Here is a 10,912-nt window from a genome sequence, read left to right as displayed (position 1 = left end):
TCTTGAATTCTCTAATTTTGAGTTGGTTCAGTGGTTGCTAGTCAGCATGGCTTCTTTTGAGTAGTTGATCTGTAGCCGTCTTTGGTGGAGTTTGTGGCGAGACAAAAATTCAACAACTTGCAAAGAAATACATGTAAAGAAACTATGCTAAAATTACCTCATTCTGTGTTGCTTTTTAAATTTTTAATTCATGCTGCCTTTACAAATTATTCAATTTTTGCTTCACCACATTCTCTTCTGTAATCAGGTTTTGGTCAGTCCCCGCACACATCACACACTAACTCAGTTTGTTGTTTGGTTGGTCCCTAGTCTTCAGAGTCATCCATCTTGCTGCACCATTTCAATGTGTCTGTTTGGTTGGTTGTAGCATCAGTTTTTCAGTTGGAACACCATGTACCATCATGAATTTTGCAACTTGAAGTGAATTTAGTGGTTGATGATAGTCAGCCTGGCATCTTTTTGAATAATTGATATGCTCTCTCTGGTAGAGTTTGAGAAACAAAAGTTCAACATTTTGACAAGAATTTTTGAGTAACCTCGGAATTTTTAGAAACATTTGATTTGCCATTTTGAATGTTTTTATTAGTTTCCTGATGCTTGATCCATGGTGATAGATGTTTTAACTTTTTTGGTACATGGTTTCCAAAATTTTCATAGAAAATATATTAATGAAAATATTTTTAAAGTTTTTTTTTTTTCCTGTTCACTAGCCGTGGCCATTGTTTTAAAGTTTTTTCTTGACAAATAAGTTTAACTTCATAATTTGAATATGACCCTTTTTTTTTGTTATTTTCACAATAGCATTCCATTCACATACCTTAGTGTATACCATGGCTTACTATCTTTGTAATTTTTTCAAAGAAGGCTTCCTGGAGTACATTAACCATTCATTCACCATCATCCTACCATATTGTTCCATCATCATACTAATACCAAAATTCATTTCATTACCAGTATATTATCATTGGCATCTGTATACCAATATACCATGCAACACTCATTACCAATACATGAAAAAGCCTTAAGCATTTGTCCATTCCACATCCTGTACCCAATTGTGTTGTCATTTTTTTTGTTCACTCTGTAAAGCTGCATTATGCACTTGCAAGTTTATATACCAGTGTGGTGATGTGTGTTGAGTGCTTTTATTTGTATCAACAGGTGTTTTTTTTTTCACTCTGTACTTTCAAAATATATTACTTCCTGAAAGTGCCTTTTGGTTTCTGGAGATGGAATGACAGATGTTATTCAAACTATTGGCAATCCCAACATAACCTGCACTTTCTTCTTAACAGCAAAGAGGCTCTGAGCTGGTAATGCTCACCTAGATATATGCCCATGACCCTCTTCCCTTAAAATAGCCCAATAAATCGCACCCTTAGTGAATTTCACTCTACTTTTTACTACATTTCCAAATGGATCAGTTCTTGACCATGTTTTTCTGCGAGACTTGTTCATAATAATGTGTTAGACAAAAGTTTAGATGGAATTGGTCTTTTCCAGTTGACCCTATAGGATGACGTGTTTCAAGTTTTTGTCACAATTATCTCAACATTTGCAATGTTCACAAAAAAAATGGTTATTACCAAATTTGGTGGCAAACATCAAAAATAAGGATTATAAATAATTATATAATAAAGTTGTGTGTATCCCAAAGTCCCACATTGGCCTTTTGAATTAAGTAGCAAATCCGAGGCTTATCTTACTTTTCATTTCCAGTACCAGATCTGTGTACATGTTTTTGTTGCTGCATGTGGTCACAATGTGGAATACAGGCCAATATTTGTGCCTCTATTGAGCAACTATGAATGTATGAATATAATGAACATCAATCAACTCCTTGTCTGCATACCAGTACCAAACTAATGATGATTTCTCCAAGATGAAAACGCAGATACTTTAATAGCCACCTTAAACCTTCAACATTGTTGTCTGATTGACATAAATACCACATCTAAAATTCATGGAGAATTTAATTTACAGTTGACAGAAAGGTGCTCTTTATTGAAGTTCACTGATCAAGACTTAAATTAAGAGCCAAAAAATTAAAGCTACCACAACAAAGAAAATCACAATGCTCATGTCATTTTATACAAATAAGAGGAAACCTTGTGAAGTTCAAAATGTCCAAACTATGAATTATGGTTTTTTTTTTACATATTGGACCGAAAGATAAGATGGAATGTTATTAAAACATTTCGTGGCAAATATTACATGCATAAGGTTTTTTTTACCAACAAATTGGAAGGCAGATTCATGAACGCAGCCTCAACCCTATCTGTGCGATTTTGAAAGTTTACCAATAAAATGTAATTTTAGACAAAATTTACAACAGAAGTGTCATATTTTTAGTTTATGAAAATGTTAGTGTGTTCAAAATGCTATCTGCATAATTAATTCCAGTCTATTTTGACTAAATAAAACCTGCAGAAATTATAATTTTAAGAAATTTACCTTTTGATTTACTAGATATTTATTTAATGTAAAATTAACATAAATGGTAACTTTGAAAACATTAACTTCCTGATAAGCTGAATAAATTGACACTTGTGTGATATTTTTTGTGAAGATGCCATTACACTTACTGAACATTGGGTCATAAATCTACATGTAGCTCATTCAGGACAGTAATATTTACTATGAAGAACAGGCATCCGATTTTTTTTTTATTTGCTTTCAAGGTAGCAATAAAATGCGTCAATGACATGCTTACAACTTCAGTGTGTGGATCTTTTTCTTGTATATCATGTGTAATAATTCTGTTTTTGATGGTATTTTTTTTTTTGTTGACTTGTAAATCTGATTAAAATACAGATCCCTGTCCATACTGCACTTAAGGATCTGAAAATTCTCCATTCTACTTTCTGTTTAAACAACCATTCACGATCCTTAGCTTTTGTAGTGATGGTACACACCTTAAAAAATTGGAGGCAGACATTCCATTGGTTGTTGTTATCAGAATGGAGAGTAAAAAATTGTCAAGACCATTGCAAGCGAAGCATGGACATAGGATTTATTTTTTAATTAGATGGGTTGACGACTCATTTTTTTTTGGTATACACTTCAAGATGAATACTATGAAGGATCTGTAGATCTCTCCTTATAACAGCAACAAACTGAACAATTATTAAGGGTACCTGCTTTTGAGCTAGTTAAGTTTTTCACCATGGTGTTAAATCTTCATTTATCAGTATTGTACCTTCAAGCCTTCATTCTACTGGACAGTCTTCGGGGGTTCATGAAGTCAATTATGTGTCCTCAATAAACAAAACCAAACAACAAAGTGTGGATCCATGAAATCTTCCATATAGATCATTGGAAACATGGAGATGGCCATGGGTCAAGAACAGGTCACACAATTTTTTGCTTTACTGCACTGCAATCACTTCACTTGTATCAACTGATCCATAATTGTAAGGGAAAAAATCAGAACAAAGTGTCTGCAACTTCAAATTTTTCGACAGCACAGTTCCTCCCAGACTTTGAAATCCAGGTGTCAGTAGTTATTTAAGAAAGAAAAGAAATAGTACACTTGCACCATTTTTTCTAAATTATACATCTCATTAAATATTGAAGTGTTTTGAAAATGATCATATAAAATATTCTTTTCAGTGAAAAATTATCTCTATTGAACAAATTATATAGTCTAATGACTCATTACTGAACACAAACAAAACTCTGAGTTTACCTTCATGTCTCATTCTATTATAAATTTCAGCAGGAAGCAGGCAGCACCAAATAAAAGTCTGGGACTCAACCTTCCTCTAGGAGAGTTGTGGAAAAGCTTATATTGGATGGGACTACATACATCTGCACTTCATAATGTTGAGGACAATAAATAAGCCAGTGTGGACATGTCAATGGCAGAAGCTTTCAACCTTTGGATTAGTCTACTCTGGATAATTATGCAAGCAGAGTTTATGGCTGGCTGCAACTAGGTAATTCCCACAGATTAAAAGAGAAAAGACAGTAATGGAGACACAAGAGCTCTTCACATATTACATCATTTTCTGAAGTTTTATAAATTATGCTGCAATTCAAATATGTTATTTCAAAAGTAAGGTTTAATACAAATCTAGTTTCGACGTGTACAGGGATCACCATATGATATGCAAGAGTGGTACTCCTCAAAGACTTGCTCAGCACAAACCTTTTTATTTGGATTATAATTTATATTACCTCAAGTTAAAAAACTATTTCATGAAGACTACATTGAATATTCATCAATTTAGAAAGATAAAGTTTCAATTGTTGTGTCGAAAGGTACAACAATATCAGTGCCATCCTTGCAATTTTTCAGTGGTGATCTCTGTATGTAGAATTACTATTAACAGGTGGTCTTTTGACCAAATCAGCTTCATTTAAGAATTTTTTTTATTTATAAAAAACCAGGATAGTTATAAGCTTTTAAAACTAATTTTTAAATTTAGAGAGACCGACATAAATTTGATTTTTTTTTGTTGCTAGGTGTGCATGTGTCAATTGACAAAATGGAATTGCTATTTGAAATTTAAAATGTTTTTTATCAGTCTATCCTCAATCAGATACAGTACAAATAACATATAAATTCAAAATCTCTACAAACCGAACTCATCAAATTCTGGTTAAAACTTTTAGGACGAACAACAGCCTTTCACCTTTCTGTTATCAACAGCAAGGGTACATCAAGGACCAACAGTCTTTCACCTTCTCTAAACAACAGCACGAGTTCATCAAGTCTTATGTAAATATTCAGCTATTGTATACTAACGTGTACTTCATCCTTAAGAATGTGTGGACTGTAATAAAGTCTTATGAAGGTCAAAGGTTATAATAACTCTATGTGATACACAGGTGAAAGTTCTGGCAAATGACATACTATTTTAAATGGAGAGTTTTCAAAGGCTTTTCCATATATTTTGTTACAAAGCCAAAAATAATGTTTTATAAAATATTTACTTCTCTCAATTCACACTTTGTTTCTAGAAAGTCCTCTGGCTTTCCATTTTGCCAAGGCAATAAATGAATTTCTGCATTTCTTACTTTCATTTTTTAACCACCCTTACACCACTTTGGATCAATACTAGTTCTGAGGTTGAGCATTTAAAAGAATATGTATTGGTAATTTGATGTAGGAGAAAAAAAATAGCATCAACTGCACTTATCTAAATTTTTGAACGAGGAACACATCTTACTTGCAATTTAAAATCTGTTTCAATGTTGATTTTCAATTGTGAATCATCGTGTTTAAAAATATTATTTCATTAATGAGTGAAATATCTGGTCAATTTACACACAAACAACATGTACCTTACTTTTACCTTCCAGGTTTTATCTTATTTCAGCAGACAAATTGTTCATTCAAAAGAAACCAAATGATTGAGGACAGCCAACAAGTGTCGTACTGGATGATGCATCGTAGTCCACTTTTTAACTCTTCCCCGTCACTACTTTGAAGGCGAAGACAGAACCCAGTTAGGAATAATGTTGCAAATTCAAGTCTTTGGTAATACCGTATGAATGGACTCTTGAGCAGTAAATTGAAGAATTTTCTCGTGTCAAGTCAAGTTGAATTGCAATACTTATTAAGTGCTGTGCAAGGTTATTATTTGGCCTCCTCTTTGGTTTCAGTCACCTTTCCCCAAAGGAAATGAAAATGAATAAAAGTTTAATACATTCGTACAAAGAGGTCTACAATTTTGAAATCTTCAATTGTACATTCCAGGTGGAGTTAGCTGAAAAACATTGCTATCATACCATGCTTTGAAGAACATAAAAATTATCTACATGTACATGTATATTGAAAATGTGAAAATCCCCCAAAGCAAATTTTACATTATTTAAACTCAATATGGAACAGGAGGAAGTAATCTCAATGTTTGATATAATTCCACTTAATTCAAAATTTTTCAATAATGGATTTTACATATCCTAATTCTTTTCTTGTCAAATTTTCATACAGCTTGAAAACGATAAATAAATGTTAAAAAAAAAATGACTGATACATTACAAACCACTGCTCATTAGTTGATAAATGACACAAACTAGTACTAAATTTTTACTTGTATAAACTACCAGTTATTTCAACATCAGTTATGCATGTTGTTCATTTTCTTAACAGTTTAAGGAAAACCCAGTCTTTCATCCCATGTTGCCATGACACAGCTATAGGAAGAACAAAGTACCAAGTCTATGAAAGAAATCCAGTCTTGTTTACCAACATGTAAAGATTCTTGCTTCAGAGTAAAGACTGCATACTGAAATTTTAATATTAACAAAGACAAATCAAGACTATTTTTAAAGATCAAGCAATTTTCACAATATTTAAATCCTGTATAGTTATTTTGGAGATGGGGAATAAATTTTGTCTGTTTTTATTTCAAAATCATTGGTTAAAAGTTTGACATCAACCCAGTTGCAAAAATTATAAATACTGGAGGCAATATTTACCTTTAAAATCAATTGAAATAAATTTGAATTTTCCTCTTTAAGCCAGGTTTTTCAAATTAGAATATTAATGAATGAAATACAATGTTTAAAAAAAATATTTAAATACTCATTTAGTGTTAGCTTGAAAGATTTAAAAGACACTTCACATCAGATCTCAAGATATAAATCATCTTACAAGTTTTGTCACATGCATAATGAATACCTTTTATAGGACAAGTAATTGTTCATTTGAACATTCAGGCTTTTAAAGTCAACTGCAGCAAGACTTGAACCTTTAAAGGCATTCCTCCCTCAATCCCTTGGTTAATAGTCATCTCTTCATGGCAAGCAATTGGAACTGTCTATTTATGAAATCCCTTGTATACACTTTTTAAATAAAGTTTCAACATTCATCGTCTCTTTCAACTGTTGCAATTATGGTAAAAATAAAATATTTAAAAAAAAAATGAATTCATACTTTATCTTACTGATTTTCACGTTGAAAACCCGAACAAAAGCAGGAATCCAACCTTCTTATACAAGCAACATGTACAGTATCACACCCGTCAGTGGCACAAATACACATAGGACCAGTGAACTGTGAGTAATCAGATCTTGTTGGCGACCAACTTATCTCAAAAATACTCTTGAATGGAGACCATGTCATCCCACAATATTTCCTTTGGACTGTGTGGAAAATTATAGAATGGACGGCAAGCAGATAACATGGATAAAGCTTCCTACACTTCTCTATACACAAACTTGGACATATTGGCCAGTCTTCATGAAGGCTTGAAAGCTGATAAAATAATATATATATGATTTAAATTGACGATGCAACCAAGTATATAATAAATAACATATTTTATTCAAAAACTAACAAAATATAACAAATACATATCGCGAAATTGTGAACACGTTTGGTGGGAAAACTTTTAAACGGTCAATTAAATGAATACTATGAATTATAAAGCTTCTCAAAAAATGAATTTAAAGATAAAATATCGTCGTTACCACCTGATTTTATGTTACCCTCATCAATAACCGATATTTCTTTTCCGACATTTTCACCTTCCCGTTTCGCCAATTTTTTACCAAGTTTTTGTAGATCCAATAATAACTTCAACTCCGTGGACTGTAATAGAGCTTTCGCCCGATATTGAAAATCTTTCCCATTTACAGTTCTTTTCTTTGTTCGTACGCGACGCAGTAAATTCAGCACAACTGAAGATTCGTTTACGGAGATTTCTGTGGGCGCCATCTTGGATTGTCAAAAATTGTTCTTTTCTATCAAATTTCCTCGAATTAAAACTAAAATGAATTGAATCGGTTATCGTCCAGTCTATAAAAAAGTTCTGTTTAACAATATTAAGTGTCCAAAATTAAAACAAAAGCTTAGAAACTCGTATTTCGATACATCATGGTATCAATCTGTTTAAAATAGGTCCTGTGTTCTTTCCAACTAACGCAACACTGGCGACGCACATCCCGAACTATTTTTAAGTACTACCCCACCTACGTCATAAACACATGACAAATTACAAATATTTTAAAGTTCTATATATTTGCGTTCAGTTTGATATATTTTGTTTGAATTTGGTTCATGATTTTAATTATAATAATACATATTACATTTTTTGGTCAGTGAGAATATATGAAAGGATCATACAGTGTACTATATTTCTTGACGCATTTATGTTGTGAAATCTTATAAATCTACACAGTCTACGTCACAATAGATTGGAATGTTCCAGGTTCATACTAAATGCGTCACAAACTAAATTTAGACGTGGCAATATTATTTACGATAAGAAGGGGTATTATAAGCGTATTTATTATTTTTTTTTTAGAATTTTCAAAAATGATTTGGCTATGTATGTGTATTATGTTAATAAACTGAGACTACTATAACTGTTAGTCTCAGTAATAAATAACCGCTTTAACAAGTCAATAATTTTGTTGACTTTCGAAGCCCAAACTTTCTATTGCATTAAATACGCTTATGAGAGATAGAAAAATGATGCCAATACAAACATATAGGGTTTTTTTCACTTCTTAGGTTCTTAGATTGGTTGTAGTTTTAACAAGAAATTGTATTAAAAAATCTCTCATTTTCTCCCTACCCAGTTTACTCTTAACACTTAATTTGATATGTATTAGATACAATACAAAGGTAACAAAGAAACAGGCCGGTAACAAGCGTTGCCGGATAGTTTTTCTGCACGAGTAGTCAGGTCAAGGTCCGAGGCGATAGCCGAGGACCTTGACCTGACTACAAGTGCAGAAAAAACTATACGGCAGTTTGTTTCCGGCCTGTTTTTTGTTACCTTTGTTTTGTATCTGACTTGTACGACGTTTCAAGAAAGAAGTAGTACATTTTGCATTTAGAAGAGGTAGCAAAATTAAACAGATTAGAAACTTAAATGACCATATACAAGTTAATGTAAGTTACAGTTTAAACAAACTTTTTTTTTCACTTTCCTTCAGCCGAGTTTTTTTTCTCTCAAGAAATTCAAAAATCTAATAATTTTATAAAAAAGAACCATATCAGGTAAAAGATGAATGTCGTACACATTTGAGACTTTTTTAAATGCAACTTCGCAAGTAAGTAATGTAGGAAAAAGATTTAAGAGGTAAGCAAGCTAACATTTGATTTTTATTTGGGGAAAAACGGAAAAGGGGGGGGGTTAAACATTTAAAATCACAGGCTTGATCCTTTTTTGTTGAAAAAATGCAGGATGTGCCATTCCATTCCCCATTCCCCCTTAAAAAAATAATAAAAATCGTCCGTTTGCTCCCAAATATATGAATTGAATATATATGATTTCAATAACAGTATAAATGTATAAAAAGAACGAAGTTCTTATTTCATTAGTGAATGAAATGTTATGAAAAAATAGATTTTGGCTTGTTATTAGATATATATAGGCATATATTTTGGTGTTTTTTTTTTAATTTTCATGCTTGTAGGTCTCTAATAGTATTGATCAGGATTAAACACGTGTCACAATTATGATCCAATCGCAGCTTACCGTCCAAAATTGGTGACATAAGTTGAAAGATTTTCTTCAAGATTTGCTGCCTATTTGGACGTGTATTACACGGACACTTATTATTTATAGGATCAATCGTGCATTGGTGAGTTGATAGGGATTTTATCTTTTGATTAGATTTGATTTTTTTATATATATTTACTGTCTTTTATATTGAAATATAAACGTCGGTACCAGCATTTCTTTACTTTCAGTATTGTTCAGAATACTATTCATGTCCATATATTGAAAAAATACATTTACGGACCGACCATTTAGCTTCAAAAGGGGTATGTTTTTTTTTTTCTGAGTAAGAAAATTATTTACCTTTTCAACGCTATCACCAAATATTTTTTTCGAAATTAGCACTTTAATATACTGTACTCGGAAAATCAGGAATCAGAACATTATGTTGTCATCTGCTTGACCACACTATATTTTTTCTCATAAAATTGGGGATCAGAATATTTTTTTTGTGGAAAAAACCATACCCCCCCCCCCCTTTTTGAAGTTAAATGGTCAATTCCGTAGTGTACTGATATGAATAGTAATATACTGGAATTGTTTGAAAAAAAATGCAGTTATTTGATGCCAACGTAAATATTTTAATAAAAAAGACAGGAAATATGTCGGTGAAACAAAAAGTTCAAATCTAATCGAAATTTAAAGTGCCCATGAACTCACTGATCATGCACGAGTGATTCTATTCATAAAAAGTGTCCGTGTAACAACTAAAAAGTGTCCGTGTATCATCTATAAAGTGTCCGTGTAACACCCGTTAATGTACTGTTTTTCTATAGCTCTGCTGGGGGCAAAGTCGTACAAGGACTGGTAATTGTTATCAAATCTTACGCAATTCGATTGTTGCTTCTCCTTTTAATACCTGTTTACCTATTAAAATTTGTACTGTGTGTATTCTGTAAGCACGCTAAATTTTATTACGTTACATTTATGAATACAAGGATGGCAACAAAAATCTTCCAAGAAATTATTAAAATACTCTTGTCTGTGGATAAACAATTATATTTATGGTTTATCTTTAGTTTTCTGTCCTAATAGTATCGAGAATAATATACTAAATGGTCAAGTCGAATTTTAATTATTATTTTTTAATGAATACGACTTAACCATGCAATGTTCTCAGTTTAGCTAGAGAGTTTGGATATGTTACTGTCTGACTTGAGAATAATGGGCAACATAAGTGAAGAAAAGAGAAAAATGACTTAAAAATTAAAGAATACTAAATAGAAATGAAGTTCCCTATCCAGACCCTCATACTTAATAATTCACAATTCAACTTTGCTGATCGTGCCTAATCTGAATGCATTTTAAGAATAATTATATTCTGTTTATCTGAAAACAGGTTATAATTTGCATTTCTTTTTACACACACGGTTGCTTCAAATCAATTGACCATCAAACTGTACACATACTCTGGACGAGTTCATGATAAGTTTATGAATGAAACAAAA

At 32.0% G+C, this 10,912-nt stretch overlaps 1 long non-coding RNA gene across 4 annotated transcripts in view; it reads right to left on the bottom strand.

Annotated features, from left to right (window-relative positions):
• The window catches only part of LOC127703119 (uncharacterized), a 365,292-nt gene extending 357,381 nt beyond the window's left edge, over nt 1-7,911 (bottom strand). The window contains exons 1-3 of one of the 4 annotated variants that reach the window (XR_007982698.1): nt 6,632-7,911; nt 5,290-6,236; nt 158-4,778 (exon numbers count right to left, since the gene is read on the bottom strand). This is a non-coding gene — a long non-coding RNA (uncharacterized LOC127703119). Of the gene's footprint in view, nt 1-157; nt 6,237-6,631 lie in introns of all 4 variants that reach the window. The other 3 variants (XR_007982700.1, XR_007982699.1, XR_007982696.1) reach the window with 3 other exon arrangements.
• Nucleotides 7,912-10,912: the final 3,001 nt, after the last annotated feature.

Source organism: Mytilus californianus, unplaced genomic scaffold, assembly GCF_021869535.1.
Source record: "Mytilus californianus isolate M0D057914Y unplaced genomic scaffold, xbMytCali1.0.p SCAF_5, whole genome shotgun sequence".
NCBI lineage: Eukaryota > Metazoa > Mollusca > Bivalvia > Mytilida > Mytilidae > Mytilus > Mytilus californianus.
This window is presented reverse-complemented; position numbering and strand designations above follow the sequence as displayed.